This window comes from Oculina patagonica, chromosome 13, assembly GCF_052425735.1.
Source record: "Oculina patagonica isolate OP01 chromosome 13, crgOcupat, whole genome shotgun sequence".
Lineage (NCBI taxonomy): Eukaryota > Metazoa > Cnidaria > Anthozoa > Scleractinia > Oculinidae > Oculina > Oculina patagonica.
In genome coordinates, this window is record NC_135770.1 from 19,895,495 (window position 1) to 19,917,984 (window position 22,490).

At 39.8% G+C, this 22,490-nt stretch overlaps 1 long non-coding RNA gene across 3 annotated transcripts in view; it reads right to left on the reverse strand.

Annotated features, from left to right (window-relative positions):
* Positions 1-9,613: 9,613 nt before the first annotated feature.
* Positions 9,614-22,490, reverse strand: part of LOC144634743 (uncharacterized) — a 32,800-nt gene continuing 19,923 nt past the window's right edge. For all 3 annotated transcript variants that reach the window (XR_013567257.1, XR_013567256.1, XR_013567255.1), the window contains one exon: positions 9,614-10,826. This is a non-coding gene — a long non-coding RNA (uncharacterized LOC144634743). The remainder of the gene's footprint in view (positions 10,827-22,490) is intronic.

Consider the following 22,490-nt stretch of genomic DNA (forward strand, 5'->3'; position numbering starts at 1 on the left):
ATGCGCTTGAATTAATAAGTACCACACTTCAGTAGAACAATAGCACGCGCTTGAATTAACAAGTACCATACCCTAGTAGAGCAATAGCATGAGCTTGAATTAATAAGTACCACACCTCAGTACAGCAATAGCACGCGCTTGAATTAACAAGTACCACACCCCAGTACAGCAAAAGCATGCGCTTGAATTAATAAGTAACACACCCCAGTACAGCAATAGCATGGCTTGAATTAATAAGTACCACACACCAGTACAGCAATAGCATGGCTTGAATTAATAAGTACCATACCCCAGTACAGCAATAGCATGACTTGAATTAATAAGTACCATACCCCAGTACAGCGAAAGCATGCGCTTGAATTAATAAGTACCATACCCCAGTACAGCAAAAGCATGCGCTTGAATTAATAAGTACCACACTCCAGTACAGCAAAAGCATGTGCTATAATTAATAAGTACCACACCCCAGTAGAGCAATAGCACGAGCTTGAATTAATAAGTGCCATACCCCAGTACAGCAAAAGCATGCGCTTGAATTAATAAGTACCACACTCCAGTACAGCAAAAGCATGTGCTATAATTAATAAGTACCACACCCCAGTAGAGCAATAGCAAGAGCTTGAATTAATAAGTACCACACCCCAGTACAGCAAAAGCATGCCCTTGAATTAATAAGTACCATACCCCAGTACAGCAAAAGCATGTGCTTGAATTAATAAGTTCCATACCCCAGTACAGCAAAAGCATGCGCTTGAATTAATAAGTACCATACCCCAGTACAGCAAAAGCATGCGCTTGAATTAATAAGTACCACACCCCAGTACAGCAAAAGCAACCGCTTGAATTAATAAGTACCATACCCCAGTACAGTCAACTCTCTCTAAGACGGACACCGTCGGGACCGGCCCCAACTGTCCGTCTTATAAAGGTGTCCGCCTTATAGAGAGTCGAGGTAACGTGACACCAGAAATTTTGAGACGATAAAGCTAAACGGCTATGCACAACGAATACACGTCTGTTTTAGTCGCTTATGTTAGCAAAACCTATAAAGTGGAACAAAAATAATATCAGAGATTCGACTTGTTTGTTAATAACAAACTGTGATACTGTAAGTAGAAAACTAAATCTACAAGTTTAAGCAGAGAAGTAATGCGTTTTAGCGGATTGTTTTTGGTAAATTTGGTATTCTAAAGGCGCTGACCTGTTTTGCTATATGTCGATAACAAGTTTTGAAGTATTATTCACGAAAAAATAACTTTTAGTGCCGGTCCGTTGGCGGTTTCAAAGTGTCCGTTGTCCGTCTTAGAGAGGTGTCCGTCTTACAGAGAGTTTTCTTACAGTAAAATGACTGAAAAACGGCAGGGACCATACCCAGGTGTCCGTCTTATGGAGGTGTCCGTCTAATAGAGGTGTCTGTTAAGAGAGAGTGGACTGTACAGCAAAAGCATGCGCTTGAATTAATAAGTAACACACCCCAGTACAGCAAAAGCATGCGCTTGAATTAATAAGTACCGTACCCCAGTACAGCAATAGCAAGAGATTGAATTAATAAGTACCACACCCCAGTACAGCAATAGCACGAGCTTGAATTAATAAGTACCACACCCAAGTACAGCAAAAGCATGCGCTTGAATTAATAAGTACCACACCCCAGTACAGCAAAAGCATGCGCTTGAATTAATAAGTACCATACCCCAGTACAGCAAAAGCAAGAGATTGAATTAATAAGTACCACACCCCAGTACAGCAAAAGCATGCGCTTGAATTAATAATTACCACACCCCAGTACAGCAAAAGCATGCGCTTGAATTAATAAGTACCGTACCCCAGTACAGCAATAGCAAGAGATTGAATTAATAAGTACCACACCCCAGTACAGCAATAGCACGAGCTTGAATTAATAAGTACCATACCCCAGTACAGCAAAAGCATGCGCTTGAATTAATAAGTAACACACCCCAGTACATCAAAAGCACGAGCTTGAATTAATAAGTACCACACCCCAGTACAGCAATAGCATGCGCTTGAATTAATAAGTACCACACCCCAGTACAGCAATAGCATGCGCTTGAATTAATAAGTACCACACCCCAGTACAGCAATAGCATGTGTTTGAATTAATAAGTACCACACCCCAGTACAGCAAAAGCATGCGCTTGAATTAATAAGTACCACACCCCAGTACAGCAAAAGCATGCGCTTGAATTAATAAGTACCATACCCCAGTACAGCAAAAGCATGCGCTTGAATTAATAAGTACCACACACCAGTGCAGCAATAGCACGAGCTTGAATTAATAAGTACCATACCCCAGTACAGCAAAAGCATGCGCTTGAATTAATAAGTACCATACCCCAGTAGAACCATGGCACGCGCTTGAATTAATAAGTACGACACCTCAGTACAGCAATAGCACGAGCTTGAATTAATAAGTACCATACCCCAGTACAGCAAAAGCATGCGCTTGAATTAATAAGTACCACACTTCAGTAGAACAATAGCACGCGCTTGAATTAACAAGTACCATACCCTAGTAGAGCAATAGCATGAGCTTGAATTAATAAGTACCACACCTCAGTACAGCAATAGCACGCGCTTGAATTAACAAGTACCACACCCCAGTACAGCAAAAGCATGCGCTTGAATTAATAAGTAACACACCCCAGTACAGCAAAAGCATGCGCTTGAATTAATAAGTACCACACACCAGTACAGCAATAGCATGGCTTGAATTAATAAGTACCATACCCCAGTACAGCAATAGCATGACTTGAATTAATAAGTACCATACCCCAGTACAGCGAAAGCATGCGCTTGAATTAATAAGTACCATACCCCAGTACAGCAAAAGCATGCGCTTGAATTAATAAGTACCACACTCCAGTACAGCAAAAGCATGTGCTATAATTAATAAGTACCACACCCCAGTAGAGCAATAGCACGAGCTTGAATTAATAAGTGCCATACCCCAGTACAGCAAAAGCATGCGCTTGAATTAATAAGTACCACACTCCAGTACAGCAAAAGCATGTGCTATAATTAATAAGTACCACACCCCAGTAGAGCAATAGCAAGAGCTTGAATTAATAAGTACCACACCCCAGTACAGCAAAAGCATGCCCTTGAATTAATAAGTACCATACCCCAGTACAGCAAAAGCATGTGCTTGAATTAATAAGTTCCATACCCCAGTACAGCAAAAGCATGCGCTTGAATTAATAAGTACCATACCCCAGTACAGCAAAAGCATGCGCTTGAATTAATAAGTACCACACCCCAGTACAGCAAAAGCAACCGCTTGAATTAATAAGTACCATACCCCAGTACAGTCAACTCTCTCTAAGACGGACACCGTCGGGACCGGCCCCAACTGTCCGTCTTATAAAGGTGTCCGCCTTATAGAGAGTCGAGGTAACGTGACACCAGAAATTTTGAGACGATAAAGCTAAACGGCTATGCACAACGAATACACGTCTGTTTTAGTCGCTTATGTTAGCAAAACCTATAAAGTGGAACAAAAATAATATCAGAGATTCGACTTGTTTGTTAATAACAAACTGTGATACTGTAAGTAGAAAACTAAATCTACAAGTTTAAGCAGAGAAGTAATGCGTTTTAGCGGATTGTTTTTGGTAAATTTGGTATTCTAAAGGCGCTGACCTGTTTTGCTATATGTCGATAACAAGTTTTGAAGTATTATTCACGAAAAAATAACTTTTAGTGCCGGTCCGTTGGCGGTTTCAAAGTGTCCGTTGTCCGTCTTAGAGAGGTGTCCGTCTTACAGAGAGTTTTCTTACAGTAAAATGACTGAAAAACGGCAGGGACCATACCCAGGTGTCCGTCTTATGGAGGTGTCCGTCTAATAGAGGTGTCTGTTAAGAGAGAGTGGACTGTACAGCAAAAGCATGCGCTTGAATTAATAAGTAACACACCCCAGTACAGCAAAAGCATGCGCTTGAATTAATAAGTACCGTACCCCAGTACAGCAATAGCAAGAGATTGAATTAATAAGTACCACACCCCAGTACAGCAATAGCACGAGCTTGAATTAATAAGTACCACACCCAAGTACAGCAAAAGCATGCGCTTGAATTAATAAGTACCACACCCCAGTACAGCAAAAGCATGCGCTTGAATTAATAAGTACCATACCCCAGTACAGCAAAAGCAAGAGATTGAATTAATAAGTACCACACCCCAGTACAGCAAAAGCATGCGCTTGAATTAATAATTACCACACCCCAGTACAGCAAAAGCATGCGCTTGAATTAATAAGTACCGTACCCCAGTACAGCAATAGCAAGAGATTGAATTAATAAGTACCGTACCCCAGTACAGCAATAGCAAGAGATTGAATTAATAAGTACCACACCCCAGTACAGCAATAGCACGAGCTTGAATTAATAAGTACCATACCCCAGTACAGCAAAAGCATGCGCTTGAATTAATAAGTAACACACCCCAGTACATCAAAAGCACGAGCTTGAATTAATAAGTACCACACCCCAGTACAGCAATAGCATGCGCTTGAATTAATAAGTACCACACCCCAGTACAGCAATAGCATGCGTTTGAATTAATAAGTACCACACCCCAGTACAGCAAAAGCATGCGCTTGAATTAATAAGTACCACACCCCAGTACAGCAAAAGCATGCGCTTGAATTAATAAGTACCATACCCCAGTACAGCAAAAGCATGCGCTTGAATTAATAAGTACCACACCCCAGTGCAGCAATAGCACGAGCTTGAATTAATAAGTACCATACCCCAGTACAGCAAAAGCATGCGCTTGAATTAATAAGTACCATACCCCAGTAGAACCATGGCACGCGCTTGAATTAATAAGTACGACACCCCAGTACAGCAATAGCACGAGCTTGAATTAATAAGTACCATACCCCAGTACAGCAAAAGCATGCGCTTGAATTAATAAGTACCACACTTCAGTAGAACAATAGCACGCGCTTGAATTAACAAGTACCATACCCTAGTAGAGCAATAGCATGAGCTTGAATTAATAAGTACCACACCTCAGTACAGCAATAGCACGCGCTTGAATTAACAAGTACCACACCCCAGTACAGCAAAAGCATGCGCTTGAATTAATAAGTACCATACCCCATTAGAACAATAGCACGCGCTTGAATTAATAAGTACCACACCCCAGTACAGCAAAAGCATGCGCTTGAATTAACAAGTACCATACCCCAGTAGAACAATAGCACGCGCTTGAATTAATAAGTACCACACCTCAGTACAGCAATAGCACGAGCTTGAATAAATAGTTACCACACTTCAGTAGAACAATAGCACGCACTTGAATTAATAAGTACCATACCTCAGTATAGCAATAGCACGAGCTTGAATAAATAAGTACCATACCCCAGTACAGCAAAAGCATGCGCTTGAATTAATAAGTACCATACCCCAGTAGAGCAATAGCATGCATTTGAATTAATAAGTACCATACCCCAGTACAGCAATAGCACGAGATTGAATAAATAAGTACCACACTTCAGTAGAACAATAGCACGAGCTTGAATTAATAAGTACCACACCCCAGTAGAGCAATAGCATGCACTTTAATTAATAAGTACCATACCCCAGTACAGCAAAAGCAAGAGATTGAATTAATAAGTACCACACCACAGTACAGCAAAAGCATGCGCTTGAATTAATAAGTAACACACCCCAGTACAGCAAAAGCATGCGCTTGAATTAATAAGTACCGTACCCCAGTACAGCAATAGCAAGAGATTGAATTAATAAGTACCGTACCCCAGTACAGCAATAGCAAGAGATTGAATTAATAAGTACCACACCCCAGTACAGCAATAGCACGAGCTTGAATTAATAAGTACCATACCCCAGTACAGCAAAAGCATGCGCTTGAATTAATAAGTAACACACCCCAGTACATCAAAAGCACGAGCTTGAATTAATAAGTACCACACCCCAGTACAGCAATAGCATGCGCTTGAATTAATAAGTACCACACCCCAGTACAGCAATAGCATGCGCTTGAATTAATAAGTACCACACCCCAGTACAGCAATAGCATGTGTTTGAATTAATAAGTACCACACCCCAGTACAGCAAAAGCATGCGCTTGAATTAATAAGTACCACACCCCAGTACAGCAAAAGCATGCGCTTGAATTAATAAGTACCATACCCCAGTACAGCAAAAGCATGCGCTTGAATTAATAAGTACCACACACCAGTGCAGCAATAGCACGAGCTTGAATTAATAAGTACCATACCCCAGTACAGCAAAAGCATGCGCTTGAATTAATAAGTACCATACCCCAGTAGAACCATGGCACGCGCTTGAATTAATAAGTACGACACCTCAGTACAGCAATAGCACGAGCTTGAATTAATAAGTACCATACCCCAGTACAGCAAAAGCATGCGCTTGAATTAATAAGTACCACACTTCAGTAGAACAATAGCACGCGCTTGAATTAACAAGTACCATACCCTAGTAGAGCAATAGCATGAGCTTGAATTAATAAGTACCACACCTCAGTACAGCAATAGCACGCGCTTGAATTAACAAGTACCACACCCCAGTACAGCAAAAGCATGCGCTTGAATTAATAAGTAACACACCCCAGTACAGCAATAGCATGGCTGAATTAATAAGTACCACACACCAGTACAGCAAAGCATGGCTAATTAATAAGTACCATACCCCAGTACAGCAATAGCATGACTTGAATTAATAAGTACCATACCCCAGTACAGCGAAAGCATGCGCTTGAATTAATAAGTACCATACCCCAGTACAGCAAAAGCATGCGCTTGAATTAATAAGTACCACACTCCAGTACAGCAAAAGCATGTGCTATAATTAATAAGTACCACACCCCAGTAGAGCAATAGCACGAGCTTGAATTAATAAGTGCCATACCCCAGTACAGCAAAAGCATGCGCTTGAATTAATAAGTACCACACTCCAGTACAGCAAAAGCATGTGCTATAATTAATAAGTACCACACCCCAGTAGAGCAATAGCAAGAGCTTGAATTAATAAGTACCACACCCCAGTACAGCAAAAGCATGCCCTTGAATTAATAAGTACCATACCCCAGTACAGCAAAAGCATGTGCTTGAATTAATAAGTTCCATACCCCAGTACAGCAAAAGCATGCGCTTGAATTAATAAGTACCATACCCCAGTACAGCAAAAGCATGCGCTTGAATTAATAAGTACCACACCCCAGTACAGCAAAAGCAACCGCTTGAATTAATAAGTACCATACCCCAGTACAGTCAACTCTCCTAAGACGGACACCGTCGGGACCGGCCCCAACTGTCCGTCTTATAAAGGTGTCCGCCAAGAGAGTGAGGTACGTGACACAGAAATTTTGAGACGATAAGCTAAACGGCATGCACAACGAAACACGTCTTTTTAGTCGCTGTAGAACATAATGGAAAAAAAATATCAGAGATGACTTGTTTGTATAAAACTGTAACTTAAGTAGAAAACTAATCACAAGTTTAGAGAGAAGTAATGCGTTTAGCGGATTGTTTTTGGTAAATTTGGTATTAAAGGCGCGACCTGTTTTGAATTAAAAGTTTTGAAGAATTCACGAAAAAATACTTTTAGTGCCGGTCGTTGGCGGTTTCAAAGTGTCCGTTGTCCGTCTTAGAGAGGTGTCCGTCTACAGAGAGTTTACAGTAAAATGACTGAAAAACGGCAGGGACCATACCCAGGTGTCCGTTTATGGAGGTGTCCGTCTATAGAGGTGTCTGTTAAGAGAGAGGGATGTACAGCAAAAGCATGCGCTTGAATTAATAAGTAACACACCCCAGTACAGCAAAAGCATGCGCTTGAATTAATAAGTACCGTACCCCAGTACAGCAATAGCAAGAGATTGAATTAATAAGTACCACACCCCAGTACAGCAATAGCACGAGCTTGAATTAATAAGTACCACACCCAAGTACAGCAAAAGCATGCGCTTGAATTAATAAGTACCACACCCCAGTACAGCAAAAGCATGCGCTTGAATTAATAAGTACCATACCCCAGTACAGCAAAAGCAAGAGATTGAATTAATAAGTACCACACCCCAGTACAGCAAAAGCATGCGCTTGAATTAATAATTACCACACCCCAGTACAGCAAAAGCATGCGCTTGAATTAATAAGTACCGTACCCCAGTACAGCAATAGCAAGAGATTGAATTAATAAGTACCGTACCCCAGTACAGCAATAGCAAGAGATTGAATTAATAAGTACCACACCCCAGTACAGCAATAGCACGAGCTTGAATTAATAAGTACCATACCCCAGTACAGCAAAAGCATGCGCTTGAATTAATAAGTAACACACCCCAGTACATCAAAAGCACGAGCTTGAATTAATAAGTACCACACCCCAGTACAGCAATAGCATGCGCTTGAATTAATAAGTACCACACCCCAGTACAGCAATAGCATGCGTTTGAATTAATAAGTACCACACCCCAGTACAGCAAAAGCATGCGCTTGAATTAATAAGTACCACACCCCAGTACAGCAAAAGCATGCGCTTGAATTAATAAGTACCATACCCCAGTACAGCAAAAGCATGCGCTTGAATTAATAAGTACCACACCCCAGTGCAGCAATAGCACGAGCTTGAATTAATAAGTACCATACCCCAGTACAGCAAAAGCATGCGCTTGAATTAATAAGTACCATACCCCAGTAGAACCATGGCACGCGCTTGAATTAATAAGTACGACACCCCAGTACAGCAATAGCACGAGCTTGAATTAATAAGTACCATACCCCAGTACAGCAAAAGCATGCGCTTGAATTAATAAGTACCACACTTCAGTAGAACAATAGCACGCGCTTGAATTAACAAGTACCATACCCTAGTAGAGCAATAGCATGAGCTTGAATTAATAAGTACCACACCTCAGTACAGCAATAGCACGCGCTTGAATTAACAAGTACCACACCCCAGTACAGCAAAAGCATGCGCTTGAATTAATAAGTACCACACCCCAGTACAGCAAAAGCAAGCGCTTGAATTAATAAGTACCACACCCCAGTACAGCAAAAGCATGCGCTTGAATTAATAAGTACCATACCCCAGTAGAACCATGGCATGCGCTTGAATTAATGAGTACCATACCTCAGTACAGCAATAGCATGCACTTGAATTAATAAGTACCATACCCCAGAAAAACAATAGTACACACTTGAATTAATAACTACAAAATCCCAGTAGAGTAATAGCACGCACTTGAAATAATTACTACCACACTCCAGAAGAGCAGTAGAACACGCTTGAATTATTTAGTACCCATGGGAAGTTAGTCGGGATTTCAAGTGACGGGGATGATCGAATGAGGGCAAAAATCAACACCCAAAAAAATCCCAGTGTCTTCCAACAAAACCCAACTACCACAACCAAGTAAAACAAAAACATGCACTTGTATTAATAAGTACCATAACCCAGTAGAAAAATAGCACGCTCTTGAATAAATGACATAAATAAGGACAACATCCCAGTAGAGCAATCGCGCAGTCTTAAACTAATAAGTACCAAACTCCAGTAGAATAGCAAATGCTTGAATTACCGGTAATAGGTATTACACCCCACAAGAACAATAGCATGAACTTTAATTACTAATTAACATGAATATTAAGTGCTCACTCTAAGCCCAATGCTGGATCCGATATAGCCACAAAACAGAGCACAGAGTATTCATAAATATTTTTAAAACAGGTAAATGATTATGTATGGCTACAGGAAAGCGATCAGCAGTAAACATCAAAACTTGCGTGACCAATGAGACGCTTGGGCCCTGTTGGTAATGGTTTAATTTATAAACAGCTTGACTTGTAGGAAAAGCTTCTCAGCTTTGAATTGTTACCATTCAGTGCCTGCAAAGTCAAACGCTCGAATGACTCACACGTAAGTTTCACAGAGTGCAGGAGTGTTCGTATATGAGCAATTTCTGGCGGGAACATCAAAATTGGGGTGGCCGTGATCAAGGAGTCTGCTGGCCACATTATGAACCAGGCCCAGGCCCCACCCAGTTAATAAGTACCAGACCCTTGCTGTAAGAAGAACACTAAAAAACATGTCATTCGCAAGCACATGGCTGCTGGTGTTACTTGAGTTTAACAGATCTTTCCAGGACCAGTCTATTCCAGGACTTTTCATTCCTGGAAAGTGCCACAATAAAATTCCAGGACTTTCCAGGCTTTCCAGGACTCGTACGAACCCTGCCTCAAATGTGAATCCTCCATATGAAATCCTCATCAGGAGCTTCACAAGTCACTCTATCACCACCGTGCATTTTTTTCCAATCTGGCATGGGTGGCCATGACAGGAGCTGTTCTAGCATAGCTCTCTGGGTCATCGAGACTATCAAGCCTCTCCACCATGACAAGGTGGCAGTCTCTCGCGGAGAGGAGCGGGCACATGACAGTTGGAAATAAAGCTGTCAGACAAATTCTAAAAAACATTACGTGTGAGCACATAGGAATTGCTTAAAAAGCTGTTTCTTATTGCTGCTAGAAGTACACTAAAAACCTGTTAATTTATTACTCGAAAACTTTAATTTGTTTACTATTACAGTTTAGAATAATTATAAAACATGCTTTTGCTGTAATCTAACACTGAGAAATGCACTGAAACATCAGTTATGAGTACATGACAATTACACAAAGTTGTTTATTGCTGCTGTGAGAAAAATACACTAAAAGACACGTTTGGTAAAAGTGCACAGCAATTCCATAAAAAGTTGATTTATATTCACAACTTACAAACAAGATGGATATGCAGCTCCATGGCAATTACTCAAAAACCTTGCTGTGAGAAGTACAATAAAAACATGTCAGTTGTGAGCGCATGGTATTTGTTCAAACATATAAAACTGAAACACTACTCAGTCTACAAAGCATGTGCGCCTGCCTGGTACGAAAAACCCAAAAACCCAGTGGGAAAAATGGGAACGTACTCCCCAACCAAATGCAGGCGCACGGACCTTTCGGGGTTAAAGGTTAAGTATAAAGATGACAAAGTGTATATTAAATAAAATATGAGACCTCATATTAATACAGACAAAACATTATACAACCATCAATCCTTAAATACCTTACATTAAGATTTACAACAGATATAGAGTCAATTAACACCACAGCGGCTCACATGTGTTCATACACATAGTAGTTAGCATTTTTATATTTTAACTAATTTAGATTTCAAGTTTTAATTCGTGGAATAACTGTAAACTAGCTGTAAAGCTAAGCTTTTTTCACGTAAATAAAATATCTATCTATACCAACAGATATATCTATATATCTATATCTATATCTATATCTATATCTATATCTATATCTATATATCTATATCTATATATCTATATCAAAAAAATCCTATATATCTATATATATCTATCTAAACCAACAGATACTCATCAATATTTAAACTGGACAAGCTGCCATCCGCGCCACACTAAAACCGCCATTCCTTACAGCCTAGCCCTCCGACTGAGACGCATCTGCTCAACCAACAACTATTTTGAGAACAGAATCAAAGAACTTCACGCAATACTCTTAGAGCGAGGTTACAAAAATAGATTAGTCAAAGAATCCATCACAAGAGCTCGAAGCAAAACCCGAGAGGAGGCGCTGCATACAGACAACAACAACTTAAACAGCAACAGAGTGCCGTTGGTAGTCACCTACAACCCGGCTCTACCCAATTTACATAAAATATTAAGCCAAGCCCACCAGCTCCTACATGTGTCTCCAAGATGCAGAGATGCTTTCCGCGACCCTCCCTTAGTTGCCTACAGAAAAGGACGCAACTTATCGCAGATCCTAACAAGCCGGCGATTGCGACCAACCAGCCCTAATGAGCCACTCCCTCTGCCTGCACCATCCACCAACTCTAACACACCTACAGCCACTCAATGTAGCATCTGTAGCCGTTCATTCTGCAACAACAAAGGCCTTAAAATACATATCTCCCGTGTACACAAGCAAAACCACACCACCCGAGACATCAAACCAGGATTTTGGCCCTGCGGTAGTGATCCACGATGTGCTTGCTGTAAATCGTATGGTTTATTTGCCACAAAAGTCACTAGCAACACTACCCGCGAATCTATCAATCTTAAGCAATATAGCAACTGTCACACTCATAACGTAATATACCTTATAACATGTGCTAAATGTAAAGATCAGTATGTTGGCGAGACTGGTAACAGCGTTAACACAAGGGCTAATCAACACCGCTCCGATATAACCGTTGGCAACAAAAACATTCCTACAGTGAGACATTTTAAAGTCTGTGGCCGTGAAAACATGAAGCTGACGGTTATTGAAAAAGTACGGGCAAAAGACCAGTTTACCAGGAGAACAAGAGAAGAATACTGGATAAATAAATTGAAGCCGGCAATTAACAGTTTAATCTAACCTTTCAATTATATTTCCTCACTGTTGTTTTTTATTGTATATTTGATAGTTCCTTTTATTTTATTTTATTTTATATATTTTTTTATTATCTTATTTTATTATTTTATTTTATTTTATTTTATTTTTTTTTTTTTCTTTTCGACTTTTTGTATTTCTTTTTTCTATGTATTATGTATATTTGTCCCATCATATTTTATCATTTTTATAGTTAGTTCAGCATTGTATTTCATCTACCACGTGCACATTACCGCGTGAACTGCTGTAACCAATCACAATTGTTATCCCATTTTTTTGAAAATACTTCTGTTGACACTTACCGTTATACAGTTTAAACGCTCCTGAAGAAGGCCGAGACGGCCGAAACGTAGAGCATTAAAAGCTAACAAGTCTTGACTGGAGTTGGTTACTTGACCGTTACAAATATTTATTTACCAATAAAAAGCTATTTACATTCCCTGTCACTGACACAGTTTAGTTCCGCTGAATATAGATACATTTATTATTGTGGTGAGAAGTAGACTAAGAACATGTCAGTAAAATAATGTCAGTTGCGAGCGCATAGTTAGAAGTATGCTTAAAATAGTGTCAGTTGCGAGCGCATGGCAAAAAGTATCCTAAAAATAATGTCAGTTAGGAGCGCATGGTAAGAAGTATGCTAAAAATAGTGTCAGTTGCAAGCGCATGGTGAGAAGTATGCTAAATATAGTGTCAGTTGCGAGCGCATGCTAAGAAGTATGCTTAAAATAGTGTCAGTTAGGAGCGCATGGCGAAAAGTATGCTAAAAATAGTGTAAGTTGCCAGCGCATGGTAAAAAGTTGCGAGCACATGCTAAAAAGTATGCTTAAAATAATGTCAGTTGCAAGCGCATGGCGAGAAGTATGCTAGAAATAGTGTCAGTTGCCAGCGCATGCTAAGAAGTATGCTTAAAATAGTGTCAGTTGTGAGCGCATGCTAAGAAGTATGCTAAAAATAGTGTCAGTGGCTAGCGCATGCTAAGAAGTATGCTAAAAATAGTGTCAGTTGCTAGCGCATGCTAAGAAGTATGCTAAAAATAGTGTCAGTTGCTAAGGCATGCTAAAAAGTTGCGAGCACATGCTAAAAAGTATCCTTAAAATAATGTCAGTTGCAAGCGCATGGCGAGAAGTATGCTAAAAATAGTGTCAGTTGCCAGCGCATGCTAAGAAGTATGCTTAAAATAGTGTCAGTTGTGAGCGCATGCTAAGAAGTATGCTAAAAATAGTGTCAGTGGCTAGCGCATGCTAAGAAGTATGCTAAAAATAGTGTCAGTTGCTAGCGCATGCTAAGAAGTATGCTAAAAATAGTGTCAGTTGCTAGGGCATGCTAAAAAGTTGCAAGCACATGCTAAAAAGTATCCTTAAAATAATGTCAGTTGCAAGCGCATGGCGAGAAGTATGCTAAAAATAGTGTCAGTTGCCAGCGCATGCTAAGAAGTATGCTTAAAATAGTGTCAGTTGTGAGCGCATGCTAAGAAGTATGCTAAAAATAGTGTCAGTGGCTAGCGCATGCTTAGAAGTATGCTGAAAATAGTGTCAGTTGCTAGCGCATGCTAAGAAGTATGCTAAAAATAGTGTCAGTTGCTAGCGCATGCTAAGAAATATGCTAAAAATAGTGTCAGTTGCCAGCGCATGCTAAGAAGAATGCTAAAAATTGCGTCAGTTGTAAACGCATGGTAAGAAGTATGCTAAAAATAGTGTCAGTTGCAAGCACATGGTGAGAAGTATGCTAAAACTAGTATTAGTTGCAAGTGCATGGTGAGAAGTATGCTAAAAATAGTGTCAGTTGCAAGCGCATGGTAAGAAGTATGCTTAAAATAGTGTCAGTTGCGAGAGCATGCTTAGAAGTATGCTAAATATAATGTCAGTTGTGAGCGCATGCTAAGAAGTATCCTAAAAATAGTGTCAGTTGCGAGCGCATGGTAAGAAGTACGCAAAAATAGTGTCAGTTGCGAGCGCATGCTAAGAAGTATGCTAAAAATAATGTCAGTTGCGAGCGCATGGCGAGAAGTACGCTAAAAATAGTATCAGTTGCGAGCGCATTGTAAGTGGTATGCTAAAAATAGTGTCAGTTGCGAGCGCATGGTAAGAAATATACTAAAAATAGTGTCAGTTGCCAGCGCATGCTAAGAAGAATGCTAAAAATTGTTTCAGTTGTAAACGCATGGGAAGAAGTATGCTAAAAATAGTGTCAGTTGGGAGCACATGGTGAGAAGTATGCTAAAACTAGTATTAGTTGCAAGTGCATGGTGAGAAGTATGCTAAAAATAGTGTCAGTTGCAAGCGCATGGTAAGAAGTATGCTTAAAATAGTGTCAGTTGCGAGAGCATGCTTAGAAGTATGCTAAATATAATGTCAGTTGTGAGCGCATGCTAAGAAGTATGCTAAAAATAGTGTCAGTTGCGAGCGCATGCTAAGAAGTATGCTTAAAATAGTGTCAGTTGTGAGCGCATGCTAAGAAATATGCTAAAAATGTCAGTTGCGAGCGCATGGCGAGAAGTATGCTAAAAAAAGTGTCAGTTACGAGCGCATGGTAAAAAGTATGCTAAAAATTGTGTCAGTTGCGAGTGCATGGCAAGCAGTATGCTAAATATTGTGTCAGTTGCGAGCGCATGGTAAGAAGTATGCTGAAAATACTGTCAGTTGCAAGCGCATGGTTAAAAGTATGATAAAAATAATGTTAGTTGGGAGCGCATGGTAAGAAGTATGCTAAAAATTGTGTCAGTTGCGAGCGCATGGTAAGCAGTATGCTAAAAATAGTGTCAGTTGCCAGCACATGCTAAGAAGTATGCTTAAAATAGTGTCAGTTGCGAGCACATGCTAAGAAGTATGCTAAAAATAGTGTCAGTGGCTAGCGCATGATAAGAAGTATGCTAAAAATAGTGTCAGTTGCTAGCGCATGCTAAGTAGTATGCTTAAAATAGTGTCAGTTGTGAGAGCATGCTAAGAAGTATGCTAAAAATAGTGTCAGTTGCTAGCGCATGCTAAGAAGTATGCTAAAAGTAGTGTCAGTTGCTAGCGCATGCTAAGAAATATGCTAAAAATAGTGTCAGTTGCCAGCGCATGCTAAGAAGAATGCTAAAAATTGTGTCAGTTGTAAACGCATGGTAAGAAGTATGCTAAAAATAGTGTCAGTTGCGAGCACATGGTGAGTAGTATGCTAAAACTAGTATTAGTGGCAAGTGCATGGTGAGAAGTATGCTAAAAAGTGTCAGTTGCAAGCGCATGATAAGAAGTATGCTAAAAATAGTGTCAGTTGCGAGAGCATGCTAAGAAGTATGCTAAATATGTCAGTTGTGAACGCATGCTAAGAAGTATGCTAAAAATAGTGTCAGTTGCGAGCGTATGCTAAGAAGTATGCTTAAAATAGTGTCAGTTGTGAGCGCATGCTAAGAAGTATGCTAAAAATGTCAGTTGCAAGCACATGGCGAGAAGTATGCTAAAAAAAGTGTCAGTTACGAGCGCATGGTAAAAAGTATGCTAAAAATTGTGTCAGTTGCGAGTGCATGGTAAGCAGTATGCTAAATATAGTGTCAGTTGCGAGCGCATGCTAAAAAAGGAAGCTTAAAATAATGTCAGTTGTGAGCGCATTGTGAGAGGTATGCTAAAAATAGTGTCAGTTGCGAGGGAATGGTAAGAAGTACGCTAAAAATAGTGTCAGTTGCGAGTGCAAGTATGCTTAAAATAGTGTCAGTTGCGAGCGCATGCTAAAAATAGTGTCAGCTGCCAGCGCATGCTAAGAAGTATGCTAAAAATAGTGTCAGTTGCTAGCGCATGGTAAGAAGTATACTAGATATAATGTCAGTTGTGAGAACATGCTAAGTATGCTAAAAATAGTGTCAGTTGCGAGCGCATGCTAAGAAGTATGCTAAAAATAGTGTCAGTTGCTAGCGCATGGTAAGAAGTATACTAGATATAATGTCAGTTGCGAGCGCATGCTAAGAAGTATGCTTAAAAAAGTGTCAGTTGTGAGCGCATGCTAAGAAATATGCTTAAAATACTGTCAGTTGCTAGCGCATGGCGAGAAGTATGCTAAAAATAGTGTCAGTTGTGAGCGCATGCTAAGAAGTATGCTAAAAGTAGTGTCAGTTGTGAGCGCATGCTAAGAAGTATGCTTAAAAAAGTGTCAGTTGTGAGCGCATGCTAAGAAATATGCTTAAAAAAGTGTCAGTTGTGAGCGCATGCTAAGAAGTATGCTAAAAGTAGTGTCAGTTGTGAGCGCATGCTAAGAAGTATGCTTAAAAAAGTGTCAGTTGTGAGCGCATGCTAAGAAGTATGCTTAAAAAAGTGTCAGTTGTGAGCGCATGCTAAGAAGTATGCTTAAAAAAGTGTCAGTTGTGAGCGCATGCTAAGAAGTATGCTTAAAAAAGTGTCAGTTGTGAGCGCATGCTAAGAAGTATGCTTAAAAAAGTGTCAGTTGTGAGCGCATGCTAAGAAGTATGCTAAAAGTAGTGTCAGTTGTGAGCGCATGCTAAGAAGTATCTAAAAAGTGTCAGTTGTGAGCGAGAAAGTATGCTAAAAGTAGTGTCAGTTGTGAGCGCATGCTAAGAAGTATGCTAAAAATAATGTCAGTTGTGAGCGCATGCTAAGAAGTATGCTAAAAGTAGTGTCAGTTGTGAGCGCATGCTAAGAAGTATGCTAAAAATAGGTCAGTGTGAGCCCGAGAGGGAAGGGAGAGAGGAAAAAAAGGAGGGAGAGAAAAAGTGTAGGAGCGAAAGGAGCGAAAAAGAAGAGGCGGGGGGAGAGCGAGGCGGAGGGAGCGGAAGAGGAAAGTTGTGGCGGGAGTGTAAAGAGTGGGAGAGCTAAAGTAGTGTCAGTTGCGAGCGCAGCTAAGAAGTATGCTAAAAATAATGTCAGTTGTGAGCGCATGCTAAGAAGTATGCTAAAAGTAGTGTCAGTTGTGAGAACATGCTGAGAAGTATGCTAAAAATAGTGTCAGTTGTGAGCGCATGCTAAGAAGTATGCTAAAAATAATGTCAGTTGTAAGCGCATGCTAAGAAGTATGCTAAAAGTAGTGTCAGTTGTGAGCGCATGCTAAGAAGTATGCTAAAAATAGTGTCAGTTGTGAGCCCATGCTAAGAAGTATGCTAAAAGTAGTGTCAGTTGTGAGCGCATGCTAAGAAGTATGCTAAAAGTAGTGTCAGTTGTGAGCGCATGCTAAGAAGTATGCTAAAAGTAGTGTCAGTTGTGAGAACATGCTGAGAAGTATGCTAAAAATAGTGTCAGTTGTGAGCACATGCTGAGAAGTATGCTTAAAATAGTGTCAGTTGCGAGCGCATGCTAAGAAGTATGCTAAAAATAATGTCAGTTGTGAGCGCATGCTAAGAAGTATGCTAAAAATAGTGTCAGTTGTGAGCACATGCTGAGAAGTATGTTAAAAATAGTGTCAGTTGCGAGCGCATGGCGAGAAGTACGCTAAAAATAGTATCAGTTGCGAGCGCATTGTAAGAGGTATGCTAAAAATAGTGTCAGTTGCGAGCGCATGGTAAGAAGTACGCAAAAATAGTGTCAGTTGCGAGCGCATGCTAAGAAGTATGCTAAAAATAATGTCAGTTGCGAGCGCATGGCGAGAAGTACGCTAAAAATAGTATCAGTTGCGAGCGCATTGTAAGTGGTATGCTAAAAATAGTGTCAGTTGCGAGCGCATGGTAAGAAATATACTAAAAATAGTGTCAGTTGCCAGCGCATGCTAAGAGGAATGCTAAAAATTGTTTCAGTTGTAAACGCATGGGAAGAAGTATGCTAAAAATAGTGTCAGTTGGGAGCACATGGTGAGAAGTATGCTAAAACTAGTATTAGTTGCAAGTGCATGGTGAGAAGTATGCTAAAAATAGTGTCAGTTGCAAGCGCATGGTAAGAAGTATGCTAAAAATAGTGTCAATTGCAAGCGCATGGTAAGAAGTATGCTTAAAATAGTGTCAGTTACGAGCGCATGGTAAAAAGTATGCTAAAAATTGTGTCAGTTGCGAGTGCATGGTAAGCAGTATGCTAAATATAGTGTCAGTTGCGAGCGCATGCTAAAAAAGTAAGCTTAAAATAATGTCAGTTGTGAGCGCATTGTGAGAGGTATGCTAAAAATAGAGTCAGTTGCGAGCGCATGGTAAGAAGTACGCTAAAAATAGTGTCAGTTGCGAGTGCAAGTATGCTTAAAATAGTGTCAGTTGCGAGCGCATGCTAAAAAGTAAGCTTAAAATAATGTCAGTTGCGAACGCATGGCGAGAAGTATGCTAAAAATAGTGTCAGTTGCCAGCGCATGCTAAGAAGTATGCAGAAATTTGGACACTTCCTAGAACATGCTAAAAAAGTAAGCTTAAAATAATGTCACTTGTGAGCGCATGGCGAGAAGTATGCTAAAAATAGTGTCAGTTGCCAGCGCATGCTAAGAAGTATGCTTAAAATAGTGTCAGTTGCGAGCACATGGTAAAAAGTACGCTAAAAATAGTGTCAGTTGCGAGTGCAAGTATGCTTAAAATAGTGTCAGTTGCGAGCACATGCTAAGAAATATGCTAAAAATAATGTCAGTTGCTAGCGCATGGCGAGAAGTATGCTAAAAATAGTGTCAGTTGCCAGCGCATGCTAAGAAGTATGCTAAAAATAGTGTCAGTTGCCAGCGCATGCTAAGAAGTATGCTTAAAATAGTGTCACTTGCGAGCGCATGCTAAGAAGTATGCTAAAAATAGTGTCATTGCTAGCGCATGCTAAAAAAGTAAGCTTAAAATAATGTCAGTTGTGAGCGCATGGCGAGAAGTATGCTAAAAATAGTGTAAGTTGCCAGCGCATGCTAAGAAGTATGCTTAAAATAGTGTCAGTTGCGAGCACATGCTAAGAAATATGCTAAAAATAATGTCAGTTGCTAGCGCATGGCGAGAAGTATGCTAAAAATAGTGTCAGTTGCCAACGCATGCTAAGAAGTATGCTAAAAATAGTGTCAGTTGCCAGCGCATGCTAAGAAGTATGCTTAAAATAGTGTTACTTGCGAGCGCATGCTAAGAAGTATGCTAAAAATAGTGTCATTGCTAGCGCATGCTAAAAAAGTAAGCTTAAAATAATGTCAGTTGTGAGCGCATGGCGAAAAGTATGCTAAAAATAGTGTCAGTTGCCAGCGCATGCTAAGAAGTATGCTTAAAATAGTGTCAGTTGCCAGCGCATGCTAAGAAGTATGCTAAAAATAGTGTCAGTTGCTAGCGAACGGTAAGAAGTATACTAAATATAATGTCAGTTGTGAGAACATGCTAAGTATGCTAAAAATAGTGTCAGTTGCGAGCGCTTGCTAAGAAGTATGCTTAAAAAAGTGTCAGTTGTGAGCGCATGCTAAGAAGTATGCTAAAAATAATGTCAGTTGCGAGCGCATGGCGAGAAGTACGCTAAAAATAGTATCAGTTGCGAGCGCATTGTGAGAGGTATGCTAAAAATAGTTTCAGTTGCGAGCGCATGGTAAGAAGTACGCTAAAAATAGTGTCAGTTGCGAGTGCCAGTATGCTTAAAACAGTGTCAGTTGGGAGCGCATGCTAAAAAGTAAGCTTAAAATAATGTCAGTTGCGAGCGCAAGGCAAGAAGTATGCTAAAATAGTGTCAGTTGCCAGCGCATGCTAAGAAGTATGCTAAAAATAGTGTCAGTTGCCAGCGCATGCTAAGAAGTATGCTTAAAATAGTGTTACTTGCGAGCGCATGCTAAGAAGTATGCTAAAAATAGTGTCATTGCTAGCGCATGCTAAAAAAGTAAGCTTAAAATAATGTCAGTTGTGAGCGCATGGCGAGAAGTATGCTAAAAATAGTGTCAGTTGTGAGCGCATGCTAAGAAGTATGCTAAAAATAATGTCAGTTGCGAGCCAGGCGAAAAGTACGCTAAAAATAGTATCAGTTGCGAGCGCGTGAGAGGATGCTAAAAATAGTGTCAGTTGCGAGCGCATGGAAAGAAGTACGCTAAAAATAGTGTCAGTTGTGAGAACTTGCTGAGGTATGCTAAAAATAATGTCAGTTGCGAGCGCATGGCGAGAAGTACGCTAAAAATAGTATCAGTTGCGAGCGCATTGTGAGAGGTATGCTAAAAATAGTGTCAGTTGCAAGCGTATGGTAAAAAGTACGCTAAAAATAGTGTCAGTTGCGAGCACATGCTAAGAAATATGCTAAAAATAATGTCAGTTGCTAGCGCATGGCGAGAAGTATGCTAAAAATAGTGTCATTGCTAGCGCATGCTAAAAAAGTAAGCTTAAAATAATGTCAGTTGTGAGCGCATGGCGAGAAGTATGCTAAAAATAGTGTCAGTTGCCAGCGCATGCTAAGAAGTATGCTTAAAATAGTGTCAGTTGCGAGCGCATGCTAAGAAGTATGCTAAAAATAGTGTCAGTTGCTAGCGAACGGTAAGAAGTATACTAAATATAATGTCAGTTGTGAGAACATGCTAAGTATGCTAAAAATAGTGTCAGTTGTGAGCGCATGCTAAGAAGTATGCTAAAAATAGTGTCAGTTGCGAGCGCATACTAAGAAGTATACTAAATATAATGTGAGTTGTGAGCGCATGGCGAGAAGTATGCTAAAAATAGTGTCAGTTGCGAGCGCATGCTAAGAAGTATGCTAAAAATAATGTCAGTTGCGAGCGCATGGCGATAAGTACGCTAAAAATAGTGTCAGTTGGGAGCGCATTGTGAGAGGTATGCTAAAAATAGTGTCAGTTGCGAGCGCATGGTAAAAAGTACGCTAAAACTAGTGTCAGTTGCGAGTGCAAGTATGCTTAAAATAGTGTCAGATGCGAGCGCATGCTAAAGTACTAAAGTAGTGTAGTTGGGCGAAAAAATAAAATAGTGTAGTTGCGGGCGAGTAAGGGCTAAAAGTTATTGGGAGCGATAGATACTAAAAAAATTAAAATATAGCTATAACGGCGGTTATATTATTGGGACCAATTTCGAACATTTATATAACCTTAAATATTAGCGTATACTCAAAAAGTTTCAGGTACCTAATTACAAAATGCGAGTCTTTTCTTACCCGTAAAGCTAAAAATTGTGTAGTTGCGAGGGCATGGTAAGAAGTATGCTAAATATAGTGTCAGTTGCAAGCGCATGGTAAGAAGTATGCTAAAAACAGTGTCAGTTGTGAGAACATGCCAAGAAGTATGATATGCTAAATATAATGTCAGTTGCGAGCCCATGCGAAGAAATATGCTAAATATAGTATCAGTTGCGAGCGCATTGTAAGAAGTATGCTAAAAATAGTTTCAGTTGCTAGCGCATGGTAAGAAGTATGCTAAAAATAGTGTCAGTTGCGAGCACATGCTAAGAAGTATGCTAAAAATGTCAGTTGCGAGAGCATGCTAAGAATTATGCTAAATATAGTGTCAGTTGCGAGCGCATGGTAAGAAGTATGCTTAAAACAGGATCACTTGTAAGAGCGCACAAAGAAATAAAGCAATTGCTTAAAAATTTGTTTATTATTGCTGTAAGAAGTACACTTAAAACCCGTCATTTGCAAGTGCAAGGTAATTGGTTAGAAAGTTGTTTATTGATGTTGCTAGAAGTACAAAGATTTACTTTTATTATGAAGTAGGATAACAAAATGTTTGTTGCGAGCACATGGTAAGAAGTAGGATTAAAAAATGTGTCAGTTGCGAGTGCATGGAAAGAAGTAGAATAAAGAACATGTCAGTTGCTAGCACATGGCAATTGGTTTTAAAGTTGTTCATTTTTGCTGTAAGAAGTGGGCAAAAAAATTAGTTGTTCATTATTGCTGAAAGAAGCAGGCTAAAAACAAAATGTCAGTTGTGAATGCAAGGCAATTGCAATAGAAGTACAAGGAATAGATTTTGTCATGAGCCTGTGTGTAACAATTGGCACATAGGTAATTGCTGTTAAGCAAAAATATGAATGCAGGAAATTGCATGCACTTAAAATTATCAAATAACGATATACTGAATACTGAAATAATAAGTAAGCTAAATAAATCTGGGAGAAAGGGAGGGAAACAAGACAGACTGTTTTTTAATTACCAGAAGTGTTCCTAATTGTTGATTGCTAAATAGGACTCGTAGAATTGCGTGTAAAAAT